This window comes from Arachis stenosperma, unplaced genomic scaffold (assembly GCF_014773155.1).
Source record: "Arachis stenosperma cultivar V10309 unplaced genomic scaffold, arast.V10309.gnm1.PFL2 arast.V10309.gnm1.Scaffold_100029, whole genome shotgun sequence".
NCBI classification, from domain to species: domain Eukaryota; kingdom Viridiplantae; phylum Streptophyta; class Magnoliopsida; order Fabales; family Fabaceae; genus Arachis; species Arachis stenosperma.
Genome location: NW_026651371.1, coordinates 908271 through 929846, shown reverse-complemented (window position 1 = coordinate 929846; position 21576 = coordinate 908271). Strand labels below are relative to the sequence as shown.

Genomic DNA, 21576 nt, shown 5'->3' with positions numbered 1-21576 from the left:
AAAGAGTGTCTGCAGCATTTGAACTCTGAAAAGCTAAATTGGTTACAGCACCACCATCATCTCTGCACCAGACTGGACATTACCATTTGAGTTAATGTGTGATGCCAGTGACCATGCCATTGGTGCAGTGGGACAAAGGCATGACAAGCTTCTGCATGTCATTTACTATGCCAGCCGTGTTAAATGATGTACAGAAGAATTACACAACCACAGAAAAAGAGCTACTTGCAGTGGTTTACGCCATTGACAAATTCAGATCCTACTTAGTAGGATCAAAAGTGATTGTATACACTGATCATGCTGCTCTTAAATATCTACTCACAAAGCAGGATTCAAAACCCAGACTTATTAGGTGGGTGCTGCTTCTGCAAGAGTTTGATATAGAAATAAGAGACAGAAAGGGACAGAAATCAAGTAGCCAGATCACCTGTCCCGAATAGAACCAGTGGAAGGGGCGTCCCTCCCTCTCACTGAAATTTCTGAAACCTTTCCGGATGAGCAATTACTAGCCGTCCAGGAGTGCCATGGTTTGCAGACATTGCAAACTACAAGGCAGTGAGATTCATACCCAAAGAGTACAGTAAGGTGCAATCAAAGAAATTAATCACAGATGCAAAATACTATCTGTGGGATGAACCATATCTCTTTAAGAGATGTGCAGACGGAGTAATCCGTAGATGTGTGCCTAAAGAAGAAGCACAGAAGATCTCTGGCATTGCCATGGATCACAGTATGGAGGACATTTTGGAAGTGAACGAACAGCCACAAGAGTCCTCCAGAGTGGCTTCTACTGGCCTACTCTCTATAAGATTCCGAGCATTTGTGCCTAACTGTGATAGTTGCCAGAGATCAGGCAACCTGCCCCACAGTTATGCTATGCCTCAACAAGGAATCTTGGAAATTGAGTTGTTTGATGTATGGGGCATTGACTTCATGGGACCTTTCCCACCATCATACTCAAACACCTATATTCTGGTGGCAGTGGATTATGTATCCAAATGGGTGGAGCTATTGCAACACCCACTAATGACACTAAACAGTGTTAAAATTCCTCCAGAAACATATCTTCAGCAGATTTGGTATCCCCAGAGTGTTAATCAGTGATGGGGGTACTCATTTCTGTAATAAGCAGCTCTACTCGCTCTAGTACGTTATGGAGTCAACCACAGGGTGGCTACTCCATATCACCCACAGACTAATGGGCAGGCGGAAGTCTCAAATAGAGAACTTAAAAGAATTCTGGAACGGACTGTAATTAACCGTAGAAAGGATTGGGCAAGAAGCTTGGATGATGCTCTGTGGGCATACAGAACAGCATTTAAGACCCCTATAGGGACCTCTCCATACCAGCTTGTGTATGGAAAGGCATGTCACTTGCCAGTGGAAACTGGAACATAAGGCCTACTGGGCAACCAGATTCCTGAATCTTGATGCCAAATTAGCTGGAGAAAACGATTGCTCCAGTTAAATGAGCTAAGAGTTTAGACTCAATGCTTTTGAAAATGCAAAAATTTACAAGGAAAAAGCAAAAAAATGGCATGATAAGAAATTGTCATCCAGAGTCTTTAAACCAGGGCAGAAAGTTCTGCTATTTAATTCTAGGCTCAAATTATTCCCCGGGAAATTAAAATCCCGGTGGAGAGGTCCATATGTAATTACAAGTGTATCACCATATGGCTACATAGAGCTTCAAGATAATGACTCTAACAAAAAGTTCATTCAATGGACAAAGAGTTAAACACTATCTTGAAGATAATTTTGAGCAAGAATGCTCAAGACTGAGATTACATTGAAGATCAGTGACAGTCCAGCTAAGGACATTAAGAAGCGCTTGCTGGGAGGCAACCCAGCCATTTACAAAGTTTATTTACTAATTAGATAAGTTTTCTTTTCTTTACAGGTTTTAGTCCAAGTATCTTCAAAGGTGAATTAGCAATTGGTTGAAGTCACAGAGTTACAGGAAATTTGGAAGCTCACTGGCGTGAAAAAGCCAGTGAGAAATACTTTGGGCGTTAAACGCCCAAAAGAAGCTCCCACTGGGCGTTTAACGCCAGTAAGGAGCATCTTCTGGGCGTTAAACGCCAGAAGGATGCACCTTCTGGGCGTTTAACGCCAATCTGCTAGCATTCTGGGCGTTTAGAAAAACGCCAGTAAAGAAGGACTTCCTGGCGTTCAACGCCAGAAAGAAGCCCCAATTGGGCGTTGAACGCCCAGGAGAAGCACCATGTGGGCGTTGAACGCCCAAAACATGCACCACATGGGCGTTCAACGCCAGGATGATGGGAGGAGGTACATTTCGTTTTTTTTTTTTTTATAATTTTTCAAAATTTTTATGTTTCAATTCATGATTTTTTGCATAAACATATTTTAAATTATCACTTTCAATTCCAAAAGTTTTATCCTAATTTCTAAAATCACTTTTTCGAAATTATAAATATATCTTAATCCATAAAGCCAAATGGCTTTCCAATTCAATCCATCATCTTTTCAAATTTGTTTCCAACACATCTACTATCTTTTAAAATCTTTCAAAATTAAAAATTTCAATTCTATCTTTTAAAAATTTTTCATATCTTTCTCTTTTTTTAAAAATTATATCTTTTTCTAATCATATCTTTTAAAATCATATCTTCTATCTTATCTCTTTCTTATTTTTCGAAATTTACCCACCCCCCTCCCTATATCTTGTGTTCGGCGACTTCCTCCTCAACACATCCAACACCTGCTCTCCTTCATTGCCTCTTCTTTCTTCTCTTTTGCTTGAGGACAAGCAAAGCTCTAAGTTTGGTGTGTTTTACCCGTGATCACAAAAACTATTGTGTCTCTTGATCATGGCCCCTAGAGGGAAGCAAACCACCCAAAAGGGCAAGGAAAAGAGCAATCCAAAGCCCCTCTGGAATCAAGGGAAGTTCTTAACTAAAGAACATTCAGACCATTACTACAAGATAATGAGTCACAGATCAGTGATCCCGGAAGTCAGATTTGATCTGAAAGAAGATGAATATCCGGAGATCCAAGAGCAGATTCGAAACAGGAATTGGGAAATTCTGGCCAATCCTGAAACGAAAGTGGGAAGGAACATGGTTCAGGAATTCTATGCTAATCTATGGCAGACAGAAAGGCAAGAATCATTGGAGCGGCTATCTTTGACCATAAAACCGTAGTCAGAGGAAAGATCATTCATACCAATGCTGACAGATCAGGGAGATATTCAAGATTCCTCAACTGAAGGATGACCCAGACTCCTTTAATAGGAGAATGATGAGGATCAATAAAGGATTGGACAAGATCTTGGAAGATATATGCGTTCCTGGAGCCAAGTGGACTACCAGTACAACTGGCAACCCAGTTCAACTCAAAAGAGAAGATCTAAAACCAGTAGCCAGAGCTGGCTGGATTTTATTAGTCGTTCCATATTACCCACCACAACCGTTCTGAAGTTACCATCAAAAGAGCTGTCATGATTCACTGCATCATGCTAGGAAAAGAAGTGGAAGTCCATCAGCTGATCTCATGTGAGCTATACAAAATTGCAAACAAGAATTCTACGGACGCTAAATTGGCTTATCCAAGCCTAATTTCTATGCTTTGCAAAGATGCTGGAGTGAAGATGGGAATAACTGAATATATCCTAATTGAAAAGCCCATTATTGGAATATCAATGGTCAGACAACAGCAACAAGATGATTCAACCAAGAGGAGAGCACAAGAAGCCCTCCCAGAACTGCCCCAATTCGAATATTGGGAACATCTTGAGGCTTCTATTTCCAGATTACAAGAAGCTATGGATCAAATAAAGGAAGAACAGAATAATCAAAGTAGCATGATTTGCAAACTGCTCAAGGAACAGGAGGAGCAAGGGCGTGATCTAAGGGAGCTGAAGCGCCAAAAATTAATCCCTGAAAAGTGCTCCATGGATTAAAAGAACATACTACTCAAAACAACAGGTTGCTGAGTTCCAATTTTCCTGCTTTAATTTAGTAATAGCGTTTTTATTTATTTTATTGAAATTCACCTTAGGAGATATTTAGTAGTAATTAGTATGTCTATTTTGATTTTATTTCCAATTAAGCTATAGTTTATTTTTCTCATCATCATCAGGCATGAATAAAGTAGTAGATTTTATTTTAGAATAAAGAAGTAATCTATATTTTTCGAGTTCTTAATAATAAAATTTATAATTAATTATATGTGGTGGCAATACTTTTGTTCTCTGAATGAATGCTTGAACAGTGCATAATATGCTTTGAATTTGATGAATATTGGCTCCTGAAAGGATGAGGAACACGAAAATATCATTGATGATCTGAAAAATCATGAAATTGATTCTTGAAGCAAGAAAAAGCAGTTCAAAAAAAAAAAAAAAACACAATATTCACAAGCCATGGGCACTAGCCAAGAGTAAAAAGGATCCAAGGCTTTGAGCATCTATGGATAGGAGGGCCCAAGGAAATAAAATCCAGGCCTAAGCGGCTAAATCAAGCTGTCCCTAACCATGTGCTTGTGTCATGAAGGTCCAAGTGAAAAGCTTGAGACTGAGTGGTTAAAGTCGTGATCCAAAGCAAAAGAGTGTACTTAAGAGCTCTGGACACCACTAATTGGGGACTCTAGCAAAGCTGAGTCACAATCTGAAAAGGTTCACCCAGTTATGTGTCTGTGGCATTTTTTGTATCCGGTGGTAATACTGGAAAACAAAGTGCTTAGGGCCACAGCCAAGACTCATAAAATAACTGTGTTCAAGAATCAACATACTACACTAGGAGAAGTCAATGATACTATCTGAATTCTGAGTTCCTAAGGATGCCAATCATTCTGAAATTTAAAAGATACAGGGAGATGCCAAAACTGTTCAGAAACAAAAAGCTACAAGCCCCGCTCATCTAATAAGAATCTAAGCTTCATTTAAGACTCTAAAATATTATTACTTCTTTTCTGTTAGAACCTATTTTATTTATCTAGTTGCTTGAGGACAAGCAACAGTTTAAGTTTGGTGTTGTGATGAGCGGATATTTTGTACGCTTTTTGGGGGTAATTTCATGTAGATTTTAGCATGTTTCAGTTAGTTTTTAGTAAAATAATATTAGTTTTTAGGTAAAAATCATATTTCTGGACTTTACTATGAGTTTGTGTGTTTTTCTGTGATTTCAGGTATTTTCTGGCTGAAATTGAGGGAGCTGAGCAAAAATCTGACTTAGGCTGAAAAAGGACTGCTGATGCTGTTGGATCCTGACCTCCCTGCACTCAAAATGGATTTTCTGGAGCTACAGGAGTCCAATTGACGCGCTCTTAACGGCGTTGGAAAGTAGACATCCAGGGCTTTCCAGCAATATATAATAGTCCATACTTTGCGCAAGGATAGACGACGTAACTTGGCGTTAAACGCCAAGTTCATGCTGCTGTCTGGAGTTAAACGCCAGAAAAACGTCATGATCCGGAGTTGAACGCCCAAAACACGTCATAACCTGGAGTTTGACGCCAAGAAAGGCCTTTACACGTGGAAAGCTTTAGTCTCAGCCCCAGCACACACCAAGTGGGCCCCAGAAGTGGATTTCTGCACCATTATCTTAGTTCATTCATTTTCTGTAAACCTAGGTTACTAGTTTACTATTTAAACAACTTTTACAGACTTATCTTGTACCTCATGACATTTTCAGATCTGAATTACATACTTTGTGACGGCATGAGTCTTTAAACTCCATTGTTGGGGGTGAGGAGCTCTGCAGCGTCTCGATGATTTAATACAATTCCTTTGTTTTCCATTCAAACACACTTGTTCTTATCTAAGATGTTTATTCGCGCTTAATTGTGAAGAAGGTGATGATCCGTGACACTCATCACCTTCCTCAACCCATGAACGTGTGCCTGACAACCACCTCCGTTCTACAGCAGATTGAATGAATATCTCTTAGATTCCCCAACAGAATCTTCGTGGTATAAGCCGGATTGATGGCAGCATTCATGAGAATCCGGAAAGTCTAAACCTTGTCTGTGGTATTCCGAGTAGGATTCCGGGATTGAATGACTGTGACGTGCTTCAAACTTTAACCTGCTGGGCGTTAGTGACAGACGCAAAAGAGGGATTCTATTCCAGTAGGAGCGGGAACCAAACCGGTGATTAGCCGTACTGTGACAGAGTGCGTGAGCATAGTTTTCACTGCGAGGATGGGAAGTAGCACTGACAACGGTGACACCCTACATAGAGCTTGCCATGGAAGGAACCTGCGTGTGAGAAGAGGAATTCAAGGAAGAGTTGAAATCAAAGGACAAAGCATCTCCAGAACTCCAACATATTCCACAATCCTTTACAAACAAATAACTCTATTGCTCAAGTAACATTGTTCCCTCTTTTATTTTTATAATCAAATCTAGTAATTTCACTTTAATCCAAATAATCCTTGTTGACATCCTAACTAAGATTAATAAAATAAATATTGATTGCTTCAAACCAATAATCTCTGTGGATTCGACCCTTACTCACGTAAGGTATTACTTGGACGACCCAGTACACTTGCTGGTTAGTTGAACAGAATTGTGAAAAGGAAGTAATCAGTCAGTTGAGTTAGTTTAACTTTTTGGCACATGCCAAGGAGCCACTAATCAAGAATCACAATTTCGTCCACCAACTTCCCAACCTCTTCTTCGGATCTCATGTCGGATCTCCGGATATTCACTCTTTTTGAGTGAAAAGGGGACCTCGGGGATCACCTTCTTCAAGGCCACAACTTCATAGAAGTGGTCTTGATGCACCCTTGAGATGAATCTCTCCATCTCCCATGACTCGGAGGTGGAAGCTTTTGCCTTCCCTTTCCTCTTTCTAGAGGTTTCTCCGGCCTTGGATGCCATAAATGGTTATGGAAAAAACGAAAAAGCAACGCTTTTACCACACCAAACTTAAAGGTTTGCTCGTCCTCGAGCAAAAGAAGAAAGAAGAGAGTAGAAGAAGAAGAAATGAGAAAGAAGGGAATGGCTTTGTGTTCGGCCAAAAGAGGGGGAGAAGTGGTGTTTAGGTTGTGTGAAAATGAAGGGGTGAAGAAGGATTTATATAGGAGAGGGGGCTAATGGTTCAGCCATATATGGGTGGGTTTGGGAGGGAAAGTGGTTTGAATTTGAAGGGTGAGGTAGGTGGGGTTTTATGAAGGATGGATGTGAGTGGTGAAGAGAAAGATGGGATTTGATAGGTGAAGGGTGTTTGGGGAAGAGGTATTGAGGTGATTGGTGAGTGGGTGAAGAAGAGAGAGAGTGGTGGGGTTGGTGGGGATCCTGTGGGGTCCACAGATCCTGAGGTGTCAAGGAAAAGTCATCCCTGCACCAAATGGCATGCAAAATCACGTTTTGAGCCAATTCTGGCGTTAAACGCCGGGCTGGTGCCCATTTCTGGCATTTAACGCCAGGTTCTTGCCCTTTTCTGGCGTTTAACGCCAGTCTGGTGCCCTTTCTGGCGTTAAACGCCTAGAATGGTGCCAGACTGGGCGTTAAACGCCCAACTGCTAGCCTCACTGGCGTTTAAACGCCAGCAAGTTTTCCTCCAGGGTGTGCGATTTTCTTGCTGTTTTCATTTTGTTTTGCTTTTTCAATTGATTTGTGACTTCTTATGATCATCAACCTACAAAAAACATAAAATAACAAAAGAAAATAGATAAAATATTGACATGCGAAATTGTGAACTATACTTTTTCACAACTCTCATAATCCCTGGTAATGGCTCCAAAAATTTGGTGCGCCTAATACCATGGCATTACACAACTTCGCACGACTAACCAGCAAGTGCACTGGGTCGTCCAAGTAATAAACCTTACGTGAGTAAGGGTCGATCCCACGGAGATTGTTAGTATTGAAGCAAGCTATGGTCATCTTGTAAATCTAGTCAGGCAAGCTCAAATGTATATGATGATGAACGAAAATAACATAAAGATAAGGATAGTGATACTTATGTATATCATTGGTGTAAGAGCTTCAGACAAGTGTATGAAGATGCCTTCCCTTCCGTCTCTCTGCTTTCCTACTGTCTTCATCCAACCCTTCTTACTCCTTTCCATGGCAAGCTCGTATAGGGTCTCACTGTTGTCAGCAGCTACCTCCCATCCTCGCAGTGAAAGCTAATGCTCAATACTCTGTCACAGTACGGCCAATCACCGGTTCGGTTCCCTCCCCTACCGGAATAGAATAACTCTTTTGCGTCTGTCACTAACGCCCAGTAGGTTACAGGTTTGAAGCACGTCACAGTCATTCAGTCATTGAATCCTACTCAGAATACCACAGACAAGGTTAGACCTTCCGGATTCTCTTGAATGCTGCCATCAGTTCTTGCCTATACCACGAAGACTCTGATCTCACGGAATGGCTGGCTCGTTTGTCAGGCGAGCACTCGGTTGTCAGGCGATCAACCATGCATCATGCAATCAGAAATCCAAGAGATATTCACTAAGCCTCAGATGCTGTAGAACAAGAATGGTTGTTAGTCACCTTGTTCATGGGTGAGAATGGTGATGGGCGTCAATCATCACCTTCATCATGTTGAAGAACAAGTGATATCTTGGTAAAAGAACAAGCGGAATTTGAATGAAAGAACAATAGTAATTGCATTAATACTCGAGGTACAGCAGAGCTCCACACCTTAATCTATGGTGTGTAGAAACTCCACCGTTGAAAATACATAAGAACAAGGTCTAGGCATGGCCGAATGGCCAGCCTCCCAAAGAGGGTTCAATCATAAAAACATGATCAAAAGCTTTCTATACAATAGTAAAAGGTCCTACTTATAAGAAACTAGTAGCCTAGGGTGTACAGAAATGAGTAAATGACATAAAATCCTTTTCCGGGCCCACTTGGTGTGTGCTTGGGCTGAGCAATGAAGCAATTTCGTGTAGAGACTCTTCTTGGAGTTAAACGCCAGCTTTGGTGCCAGTTTGGGCGTTTAACTCCCATTTGGGTGCCAGTTCCAGCGTTTAACGCTGGGATTTCTTGAGGTGACTTTGAACGCCGGTTTGGGCCATCAAATCTTGGGCAAAGTATGAACTATTATATATTGCTGGAAAGCCCAGGATGTCTACTTTCCAACGCCGTTGAGAGCGCGCCAATTGGGCTTCTGTAGCTCCAGAAAATCCACTTCGAGTGCAGGGAGGTCAGAATCCAACAGCATCTGCAGTCCTTTTGAGTCTCTGGATCAGATTTTTGCTCAGGTCCCTCAATTTCAGCCAGAAAATACCTGAAATCACAGAAAAACACACAAACTCATAGTAAAGTCCAGAAAAGTGAATTTAATTAAAAACTAATAAAAATATACTAAAAACTAACTATATCATATCAAAAACATACTAAAAATAATGCCAAAAAGTATACAAATTATCCGCTCATCACAACACCAAACTTAAATTGTTGCTTGTCCCCAAGCAACTGAAAATCAAATAAGATAAAAAGAAGAGAACCTGCAATGAACTCCAAAAACATCTATGAAGATCAGTATTAATTAGATGAGCGGGGCTTTTATCTTTTTGTCTCTGAATAGTTTTGGCATCTCACTCTATCCCTTGTAATTCAGAATGATTGGCTTCTTTAGGAACTCAGAATCCAGATAGTGTTAATGATTCTCCTAGTGAGGTATGATGATTCTTGAACATAGCTATTTATTGAGTCTTGGCTGTGGCCCAAAGCACTCTGTCTTCCAGTATTACCACCGGATACATACATGCCACAGACACATAATTGGGTGAACCTTTTCAGATTGTGACTCAGCTTTGCTAAAGTCCCCAATTAGAGGTGTCCAGGGTTCTTAAGCACACTCTTATTTGCCTTGGATCACAACTTTATTCTTTCTTTTGATTCTTTCTTTTTCTTTTTTTTTTTTTTTGAAATGCTTTTCTTGCTTCAAGAATCATTTTATTGATTTTTCAGATCCTCAGTAACATGTCTCCTTTTTCATCATTCTTTCAAGAGCCAACATTCATGAACCACAAATTCAAAAGACATATGCACTGTTCAAGCATACATTCAGAGAACAAAAGTGTTGCCACCACATCAAAATAATTAAACTATTATAAAATTCAGAATTCATGTAATTCTTCCTTTTCAATTAAGCACATTTTTATTGAAGAAAGGTGATGGATTCATAGGACATTCATAACTTTAAGGCATAGACACTAAGACACTAATGATCACAAGACACAAACATGGATAACCATAAGCATAAAAATCGAAAAACAGAAGAATAAAGAGCAAGGAAATCAAGGAACGGGTCCACCTTAGTGATGGCGGCTCTTTCTTGCTCTTGAAGATCCTATGGAGTGCTTGAGCTCCTCAATGTCTCTTCCTTGTCTTTGTTGCTCCTCCCTCATGATTCTTTGGTCTTCTCTAATTTCATGAAGGATGATGGAGTGTTCTTGATGCTCCACCCTCAGTTGTCCCATGTTGGAACTCAATTCTCCTAGGGAGGTGTTTAATTGCTCCCAATAATTTTGTGGAGGAAAGTGCATCCCTTGAGGAATCTCAGGGATCTCATGGTGAGAGGGGTCTCTTGTGTACTCCATCCTTTTCTTGGTGATGGGCTTGTCCTCATCAATGGGGATATCTCCCTCTATGTCAACTCCAACTGAATAACAGAGGTGACAGATGAGATGAGGAAAGGCTAACCTTACCAAAGTGGAGGTCTTGTCCGCCACCTTGTAGAGTTCTTGGGCTATAACCTCATGAACTTCTATTTCTTCTCCAATCATGATGCTATGGATCATGATGGCCCGGTCTATGGTAACTTCGGACCGGTTGCTAGTGGGAATGATTGAGCGTTGTATGAACTCTAACCATCCTCTAGCCACGGGCTTGAGGTCATGCCTTCTCAATTGAACCGGCTTTCCTCTTGAATCTTGCTTCCATTGTGCGCCCTCTTCACATATGGTTGTGAGGACTTGGTCCAACCTTTGATCAAAGTGACCCTTCTAGTGTAAGGATGCTCATCTCCTTGCATCATAGGCAAGTTGAACGCCACCCTCACACTCTCCGGACTAAAATCCAAGTATTTCCCCCGAACCATAGTGAGATAATTCTTTGGATTCGGGTTCACACTTTGGTCATGGTTCTTTGTGATCCATGCATTGGCATAGAACTCTTGAACCATCAAGATTCCGACTTGTTGAATGGGGTTGGTAAGAACTTCCCAACCTCTTCTTCGGATCTCATGGCGGATCTCCGGATATTCACCCTTTTTGAGTGAAAAGGGGACCTCGGAGATCACCTTCTTCAAGGCCACAACTTCATAGAAGTGGTCTTGATGCACCCTTGAGAGGAATCTATCCATCTCCCATGACTCGGAGGTGGAAGCTTTTGCCTTCCCTTTCCTCTTTCTAGAGGTTTCTCCGGCCTTGGATGCCATAATGGTTATGAAAAAGCAATGCTTTTACCACACCAAACTTAAAATGTTTGCTCATCCTCGAGCAAAAGAAGAAAGAAGGGAGTAGAAGAAGAAGAAATGAGGAAGAGGGAGATGGTGGTGTATTCGGCCAAGAAGGGGGAAGAAAGGGTGTTTAGGTTGTGTGAAAATGAAGAGTTGAAGAAGGGTATTTATAGGAGAGAAGGGGGTAAAGGTTCGGCCATTATGGGTGGGTTTGGGAGGGAAAGTGGTTTGAATTTGAAGGGTGAGGTTGGTGGATGGGGGAAGAAGAGAGAGAGTGATGGTAGGGTCCTGTGGGGTCCACAGATCCTGTAGTGTCAAGGAAAAGTCATCCCTGCACCAAATGTTGCTCAAAATCACGTTTTGAGCCATTTCTGGCGTTAAACGCCGGGCTGGTGCCCATTCCTGGCGTTTAACGCCAGGTTCTTACCCTTTACTGGCGTTTAACGCCAGTCTGGTGCCCCTTTCTGGCGTTAAACGCCCAGAATGGTGCCAGACTGGGCGTTAAACGCCCAACAGCTAGCATTACTGGCGTTTGAACGCCAGTTTCTTCTCCTCCAGGGTGTGCTGTTTTTCTTCCTGTTTTCATTCTATTTTTGCTTTTTTCATTGTTTTTGTGACTTCTTATGATCATCAACCTACAAAAAAGATAAAATAACAAAAGAAAATAATTAATTATAAAACATTGGGTTGCCTCCCAACAAGCGCTTCTTTAATGTCATTAGCTTGACAGAGGGCTCTCATGGAGCCTCAGAAATGCTCAGAACCGTGTTGAAACCTCCCAACACCAAACTTAGAGTTTGAATGTGGGGTTTCAACACCAAACTTAGAGTTTGGTTGTAGCCTCCCAACACCAAACTTAGAGTTTGACTGTGGGGGCTCTGTTTGGCTCTGTTTTGAGAGGAGCTCTTCATGCTTCCTCTCCATGATGACAGAGGGATATCCTTGGGCCTTAAACACCAAGGATTTTTCATTCACTTGAATGATTAACTCTCCTCTGTCAACATCAATCACAGCCTTTGCTGTGGCTAGGAAGGGTCTGCCAAGGATGATGGATTCATCCATGCACTTCCCAGTCTCTAGGACTATGAAATCAGTAGGAATGTACTGGTCTTCAACTTTAACCAGAACATTCTCTACAAGTCCATGGGCTTGTTTTCTTGAGTTGTCTGCCATCTCTGATGAGATTCTTGCAGCTTGCACCTCAAAAATCCCTAATTTCTCCATTACAGAGAGGGGCATGAGGTTTACACTTGACCCTAAGTCGCACAAGGCCTTCTTGAAGGTCATGGTGCCTATGGTACAAGGTATAGAAAACTTCCCAGGATCCTGCCTCTTTTGAGGCAGTTTCTGCCTAGACAAGTCATCCAGTTCTTTGGTGAGCAAGGGTGGTTCATCCTCCCAAGTCTCATTTCCAAATAACTTGTCATTTAGCTTCATGATTGCTCCAAGGTATTTAGCAACTTGCTCTTCAGTGACATACTCATCCTCTTCAGAGGAAGAATACTCATCAGAGCTCATGAATGGCAGAAGTAAGTCCAAGGGAATCTCTATGGTCTCAATTTGAGCCTCAGATTCCCATTGTTCCTCATTGGGGAACTCATTGGAGGTTAGTGCACGCCCACTGAGGTCTTCCTCAGTGGCGTCCTCCTCCTCTCTTTCCTCCCAGAATTCGGCCATGTTAATGGCTTTGCACTCTCCTTTTGGATTTTCTTCTGTATTACTTGGGAGAGTGCTAGGAGGGAGTTCAGTAACTTTCTTGCTCAGCTGACCCACTTGTCCTTCCAAATTTCTGATGGATGACCTTGTTTCATTCATGAAACTTTGAGTGGTCTTTATTAGATCAGAGACCATTGTTGCTAAGTCAGAAGTATTCTGCTTAGAACTCTCTGTCTGTTGCTGAGAAGATGATGGAAAAGGCTTGTTGTTACCAGGCCTGTTTCTTCCACCATTATTGTTATTGAAACCTTGTTGAGGTCTCTCTTGATTCTTCCATGAGAAATTTGGGTGATTTCTCCATGAAGAATTATAGGTGTTTCCATAGGGTTCTCCTAGGTAATTCACCTCTTCCATTGAAGGGTTCTCAGGATCATAGGCTTCTTCCTCAGATGAAGCTTCCTTAGTACTGTTTGGTGCATTTTGCATTCCAGACAGACTTTGAGAGATCAAATTGACTTGTTGAGTCAATATCTTGTTCTGAGCCAATATGGCATTCAGAGTGTCAATCTCAAGAACTCCTTTCTTCTGACTAGTCCCATTGTTCACAGGATTCCTTTCAGAAGTGTACATGAATTGGTTATTTGCAACCATTTCAATTAGCTCTTGAGCTTCTGCAGGCGTCTTCTTCAGATGAAGAGATCCTCCAGCAGAGCTATCCAAGGACATCTTAGATAGTTCAGAGAGACCATCATAGAAAATACCTATGATGCTCCATTCAGAAAGCATGTCTGAAGGACATCTTCTGATTAATTGTTTGTATCTTTCCCAAGCTTCATAGAGGGATTCTCCATCCTTCTGTCTGAAGGTTTGGACTTCCACTCTAAGCTTACTCCATCTTTGTGGTGGAAAGAACTTTGCCAAGAAGGCATTGACTAGCTTTTCCCAAGAGTCCAGGCTCTCTTTAGGTTGAGAATCCAACCATATTCTAGCTCTGTCTCTTACAGCAAAAGGGAATAGCATCAGTCTATAGACCTCAGGGTTAACCCCATTAGTCTTGACTGTGTCACAGATTTGCAAGAATTCAGCTAAAAACTGATGAGGATCTTCCATTGGAAGTCCATGGAACTTGCAATTCTGTTGCATTAGAAAAACTAATTGAGGCTTAAGCTCAAAGTTGTTTGCTCCAATGGCAGGGATAGAGATGCTTCTCCCATAGAAGTCGGGAGTAGGTGCAGTAAAGTCACCCAGCACCTTCCTTGCATTGTTGGCATTGTTGTTGTTTTCGACTGCCATGGGTTCTTCTTCTTTGAAGAATTCGGTCAGGTCCTCTAAAGAGAGTTGTGCTTTGGCTTCTCTTAGCTTTCTCTTCAAGGTCCTTTCAGGTTCAGGATCAGCTTCAACAAGAATGCCTTTGTCTCTGCTTCTGCTCATATGAAAGAGAAGAGAAAAAGAAAATGTGGAATCCTCTATGTCACAGTATAGAGATTCCTTGAAGTGTCAGAGGAAAAGAGAAATAGTAAGAAGAAGGAGAAGAAGAATTCGAACTTTAATTGGATAAGGTTCGAATTGTGCATTTAGAAGGAGTAGTACTCCATAAATAGAAGGATGTGGGAAGGAGGGAAGAGAATTTTCGAAAATTCAATCAAAAGATTTTGAAAACATTTTGAAAATTTGATTGAAAAATTTCGAAAATTCAAAGTGAGAAAGAAATCAAGTGATTTTTGAAAAAGAATTTGAAATTAGAAATCAAAAAGATTTGATTGAAAACTAATTTGAAAAATATGTGATTAAAAAGATTTGATTGAAAAGTTATGGTTTTAAAAAGATGTGATTGAGAAGATATGATTTGAAAACAGTTTTAAAAGATATGATTTGAAAATAATTTGAAAAGATATGATTTGAAAACAATTTGAAAAGATATGATTTTAAAAATTAATGACTTGCCTAACAAGAAAAGATATGATTCAAACATAAAACCTTCCTTAATAGAAAAGGCAAAAAATGTTCAATCAAATCATTAATTGTTAGTAAGTATCTTTGAAAAAGGAAAGAAATTGATTTTGAAAACATTTGATTGAAAAGATATGATTTGAAAAAGATTTGATTTTGAAAAACTTGAAAAAATTGATTTGAAAACAAAATCTTCCTCCTGGCACCATCCTGGCGTTAAACGCCCAGAATGGTATACATTCTGGCGTTTAACGCCCAAAATGCACCCTTTTTGGGCGTTAAACGCCCAACCAGGTGCCCTGGCTGGCGTTTAAACGCCAGTCTGCCTTCTTCACTGGGCATTTTTGAATGCTCAGCTTTTTCTGTATAATTCCTCTGCAGTGTGTTCTGAATCTTCAATTCTTTGTATCATTGACTTGAAAAGACACAAATTAGAAATATTTTTGGATTTTTTAATAATCAAAATGCAACAAGAATCAAATAATAATGCATGCAAGACACCAAACTTAGCAGTTTGTATACTACTGACACTAATGAACTGAAAATGCATATGAGACACATAAAATACTCAAGTCAATAGAATTCAAAGATCAAAACAAAGAAATATATGCATGGATTCGAAAATTATAACAAAAACATGCAATTGACACCAAACTTAGGATGAGACACTAGACTTAAACAAGAAATATTTTTGAATTTTTGATTTTTTTTAATTTCTTTAATTTTTTGTGTTTTTTCGAAAATTAAGTAGAAAAAGAAGGTATCAAAATTCTTAATGAGAATTCCAGGAATCAGTGCAATGCTAGTCTAAGACTCCGGTCCAGGAATTAGACATGGCTTCACAGCCAGCCAAGCTTCCAAAGAAAGCTTCGGTCCAAAACACTAAACATGACCAACGGTCAGCCAAGCCTTAGCAAATCATTGCTCCAAAAGCAAGATTGATACGAAATCAACAAGCTCTTGTGGTGATAAGTTGAAACCTCGGTCCAATCAGATTAGACATGGCTTCTCAGGCAGCCAGATTTCAACAAATCATCATGAAACTCTAGAATTCATCTTCAAGAATTTCGAAAAAAAAAAAATACCTAATCTAAGCAACAAGATGAACCGTCAGTTGTCCAGCCTGAACAATCCCGGGCAATAACACCAAAAATTTGATGTTGTTGCCGGATCTTGGCTCTGATGTTACCAAAGGCTTGCTCAAAACTAGAACAATCCCCGGCAACGGCGCCAAAAACTTAACATGCGAAATTGTGAACTATACTTTTTCACAACTCTCATAATCCCTGGTAATGGCTCCAAAAATTTGGTGCGCCTAATACCATGGCATTACACAACTTCGCACGACTAACCAGCAAGTGCACTGGGTCGTCCAAGTAATAAACCTTACGTGAGTAAGGGTCGATCCCACGGAGATTGTTAGTATTGAAGCAAGCTATGGTCATCTTGTAAATCTTAGTCAGGCAAGCTCAAATGTATATGATGATGAACGAAAATAACATAAAGATAAGGATAGTGATACTTATGTATATCATTGGTGTAAGAGCTTCAGACAAGTGTATGAAGATGCCTTCCCTTCCGTCTCTCTGCTTTCCTACTGTCTTCATCCAATCCTTCTTACTCCTTTCCATGGCAAGCTCGTATAGGGTCTCACTGTTGTCAGCAGCTACCTCCCATCCTCGCAGTGAAAGCTAATGCTCAATACTCTGTCACAGTACGGCCAATCACCGGTTCGGTTCCCTCCCCTACCGGAATAGAATAACTCTTTTGTGTCTGTCACTAACGCCCAGTAGGTTACAGGTTTGAAGCACGTCACAGTCATTCAGTCATTGAATCCTACTCAGAATACCACAGACAAGGTTAGACCTTCCGGATTCTCTTGAATGCTGCCATCAGTTCTTGCCTATACCACGAAGACTCTGATCTCACGGAATGGCTGGCTCGTTTGTCAGGCGAGCACTCGGTTGTCAGGCGATCAACCATGCATCATGCAATCAGAAATCCAAGAGATATTCACTAAGCCTCAGATGCTTGTAGAACAAGAATGGTTGTCAGTCACCTTGTTCATGGGTGAGAATGGTGATGGGCGTCAATCATCACCTTCATCATGTTGAAGAACAAGTGATATCTTGGTAAAAGAACAAGCGGAATTTGAATGAAAGAACAATAGTAATTGCATTAATACTCGAGGTACAGCAGAGCTCCACACCTTAATCTATGGTGTGTAGAAACTCCACCGTTGAAAATACATAAGAACAAGGTCTAGGCATGGCCGAATGGCCAGCCTCCCAAAGAGGGTTCAATCATAAAAACATGATCAAAAGCTTTCTATACAATAGTAAAAGGTCCTACTTATAAGAAACTAGTAGCCTAGGGTGTACAGAAATGAGTAAATGACATAAAAATCCTTTTCCGGGCCCACTTGGTGTGTGCTTGGGCTGAGCAATGAAGCAATTTCGTGTAGAGACTCTTCTTGGAGTTAAACGCCAGCTTTGGTGCCAGTTTGGGCGTTTAACTCCCATTTGGGTGCCAGTTCCAGCGTTTAACGCTGGGATTTCTTGAGGTGACTTTGAACGCCGGTTTGGGCCATCAAATCTTGGGCAAAGTATGGACTATTATATATTTCTGGAAAGCCCAGGATGTCTACTTTCCAACGCCGTTGAGAGCGCGCCAATTGGGTATCTGTAGCTCCAGAAAATCCACTTCGAGTGCAGGGAGGTCAGAATCCAACAGCATCTGCAGTCCTTTTGAGTCTCTGGATCAGATTTTTGCTCAGGTCCCTCAATTTCAGCCAGAAAATACCTGAAATCACAGAAAAACACACAAACTCATAGTAAAGTCCAGAAAAGTGAATTTTAATTAAAAACTAATAAAATATACTAAAAACTAACTATATCATATCAAAAACATACTAAAAATAATGCCAAAAAGTATACAAATTATCCGCTCATCAAATATAACATTGGGTTGCCTCCCAACAAGCGCTTCTTTAATGTCAGTAGCTTGACAGAGGGCTCTCATGGAGCCTCACAGATACTCAGAGCAATGTTGGAACCTCCCAACACCAAACTTAGAGTTTGAATGTGGGGGTTCAACACCAAACTTAGAGTTTGGTTGTGGCCTCCCAACACCAAACTTAGAGTTTGACTGTGGGGGCTCTGCTTGACTCTGATTTGAGAGAAGCTCTTCATGCTTCCTCTCCATGGTGACAGAGGGATATCCTTGAGCCTTAAACACAAAGGATTCTTCATTCACTTGAATGATCAGTTCACCTCCATCAACATCAATCACAGCCTTTGCTGTGGCTAGGAAGGGTCTGCCAAGGATGATGGATTCATCCATGCATTTCCCAGTCTCTAGGACTATGAAATCAGTAGGGATGTAATGGTCTTCAATCTTCACCAAAACATCCTCTACAAGTCCATGAGCTTGTTTTCTTGAGTTGTCTGCCATCTCTAATGAGATTCTTGCAGCTTGCACCTCAAAGATCCCTAGCTTCTCCATTACAGAGAGAGGCATGAGGTTTACACTTGACCCTAAGTCACACAGAGCCTTCTTGAAGGTCATGGTGCCTATGGTACAAGGTATGGAAAACTTCCCAGGATCTTGTCTCTTTTGAGGTAATTTCTGCCTAGACAAGTCATCCAGTTCTTTGGTGAGCAAAGGGGGTTCATCCTCCCAAGTCTCATTTCCAAATAACTTGTCATTTAGCTTCATGATTGCTCCAAGGTATTTAGCAACTTGCTCTTCAGTGACATACTCATCCTCTTCAGAGGAAGAATACTCATCAGAGCTCATGAAAGGCAGAAGTAAGTCCAATGGAATCTCTATGGTCTCATTTTGAGCCTCAGATTCCCATGGTTCCTCATTAGGGAACTCATTGGAGGTCAGTGCACGCCCATTGAGGTCTTCCTCAGTGGCGTTCACTTCCTCTCCCTCCTCTCCAAATTCGGCCATGTTGATGGCCTTGCACTCTCCTTTTGGATTTTCTTCTGTATTGCTTGGAAGAGTACTAGGAAGGAGTTCAGTAACTTTCTTGTTTAGCTGTCCCACTTGTGCCTCCAAGTTTCTAATGGAGGACCTTGTTTCAGTCATGAAACTTTGAGTGGTTTTGATTAGATCAAAGACCATGGTTGCTAAGTCAGAGGTATTCTGCTTAGAGTTCTCTGTCTGTTGCTGAGAAGATGATGGAAAAGGCTTGCCATTGCTAAACCTGTTTCTTCCACCATTATTGTTGAAACCTTGTTGAGGTCTCTCTTGATTCTTCCATGAGAAATTTGGGTGATTTCTCCATGAAGAATTATAGGTGTTTCCATAGGGTTCTCCTAGGTAATTCACCTCTTCCATTGAAGGGTTCTCAGGATCATAAGCTTCTTCTTCAGATGAAGCATCCTTAGTACTGCTTGGTGCATTTTGCATTCCAGACAGACTTTGAGAAATCAAATTGACTTGTTGAGTCAATATTTTATTCTGAGCCAGAATGGCATTCAGAGTATCAATCTCAAGAACTCCTTTCTTCTGACTTGTCCCATTGTTTACAGGATTCCTTTCAGAAGTGTACATGAATTGGTTATTTGCAACCATTTCAATTAGCTCTTGAGCTTCTGTAGGCGTCTTCTTCAGATGAAGAGATCCTCCAGCAGAGCTATCCAAAGACATCTTGGATAGTTCAGAGAGACCATCATAGAAAATACCTATGATGCTCCATTCAGAAAGCATATCAGAAGGACATTTTCTGATCAATTGTTTGTATCTTTCCCAAGCTTCATAGAGGGATTCTCCATCCTTCTGTCTGAAGGTTTGGACTTCCACTCTAAGATTACTCAATTTTTGAGGTGGAAAGAACTTTGCCAAGAAGGCATTGACTAGCTTTTCCCATGAGTCTAGGCTTTCTTTAGGTTGTGAGTCCAACCATGTCCTAGCTCTGTCTCTTACAGCAAAAGGGAATAGCATAAGTCTGTAGACCTCAGGGTCAACCCCATTAGTCTTGACAGTGTCACAGATTTACAAGAATTCAGCTAAGAACTGATGAGGATCTTCCAATGGAAGTCCATGGAACTTGCAATTCTGTTGCATTAGAGAAACTAATTGAGGCTTTAGCTCAAAGTTGTTTGCTCCAATGGCAGGGATAGAGATGCTTCTCCCATAGAAGTCGGGAGTAGGTGCAGTAAAGTCACCCAGCACCTTCCTTGCATTATTTGCATTGTTGTTGTTTTCGGCTGCCATGTCTTCTTCTTTGAAGATTTCTGTTAGGTCCTCTACAGAGAGTTGTGCCTTAGCTTCTCTTAGCTTTCGCTTCAAGGTCCTTTCAGGTTCAGGGTCAGCTTCAACAAGAATGCCTTTGTCTTTGTTCCTGCTCATATGAAAGAGAAGAGAACAAGAAAATGTGGAATCCTCTATGTCACAGTATAGAGATTCCTTGAGGTGTCAGAGAAGAAGAAAAATAGAAGGAAGAGGTAGAAGAATTCGAACTTAATCAGATAGAGTTCGAATTGTGCATTGAGAAAGAGTGGTACTCCATAAATAGAAGGATGTGAGAAGAGGGGAAGAATTTTCGAAAATTCAATTAAAAAGATTTTAAAAATATTTTGAAAAACTTTAATTGATTTTCGAAAACCAAGGGTGGGAAAGAAATCAAGTGATTTTTGAAAAAGAATTTGAAATTAGAAATTAAAAGATTTGATTGAAAACTTATTTTGAAAAAGATGTGATTAAAAAGATTTGATTGAAAAGTTATGGTTTTAAAAAGATGTGATTGAGAAGATATGATTTGAAAAACAATTTTAAAAAGATTTGATTTAAAAATTGATGACTTGCCTAACAAGAAAAGATATGATTCAAACATTAAACCTCTCTCAACAGAAAAGGCAATCATACTTGAAATGTTCAATCAAATCATTAATTGTTAGCAAGTATCTTTGAAAAAGGAAAGAAATTGATTTTGAAAACATTTGATTGAAAAGATATGATTTGAAAAAGATTTGATTTTGAAAAACTTTGAAAACTTGAAAAAAAATTGATTTTGAAAACAAAATCTTCCCTCTTGTGCCATCCTGGCGTTAAACGCCCAGAATGGTGCACATTCTGGCGTTTAACGCCCAATGCACTACCTTTTTGGGCGTTAAACGCCCAACCAGGTACCCTGGCTGGCGTTTAAACGCCAGTCTGTCCTTCTTCACTGGGCGTTTTGAACGCCCAGCTTTTTCTGTGTAATTCCTCTGCTGCATGTTCTGAATCTTCAGTTCCCTGTACTATTGACTTGAAAATAGAACCAAGATCACATAAACAATGCATGCAAGACACCAAACTTAAAATTTAGACACTAGACTCAAACAAGAAACATAAAATATTTTGGTTTTTTTATGATTTTGAAATTTTTTTTTTGGATTTTTCGAAAATTATATGGAAATAGAAAATGAAGGTTTCAGAATTCTCAATTTGAATTCCACGAATCATTGCAATGCTAGTCTAAGACTCCGGTCCAGGAATTAGACATGACTTTACAGCCAGCCAAGCTTTCAAAGAAAGCTTCGGTCCAAAACACTAGACATGGCCAATGGCCAGCCAAGCCTTAGCAGATCATTGCT

General features: G+C 40.5%; 2 non-coding genes across 2 annotated transcripts; both read left to right on the top strand.

Moving 5' to 3' along the window:
* The first annotated feature begins 13819 nt into the window (after nucleotides 1-13819).
* On the top strand, nucleotides 13820-13927 carry LOC130960001 (small nucleolar RNA R71). The gene has a single exon (XR_009078967.1). It is a non-coding gene; the product is annotated as a small nucleolar RNA R71 (small nucleolar RNA).
* A 5775-nt stretch (nucleotides 13928-19702) lies between these two features.
* Nucleotides 19703-19810, top strand: LOC130959993 (small nucleolar RNA R71). The gene has a single exon (XR_009078960.1). It is a non-coding gene; the product is annotated as a small nucleolar RNA R71 (small nucleolar RNA).
* The last annotated feature ends 1766 nt before the right edge of the window (nucleotides 19811-21576 follow it).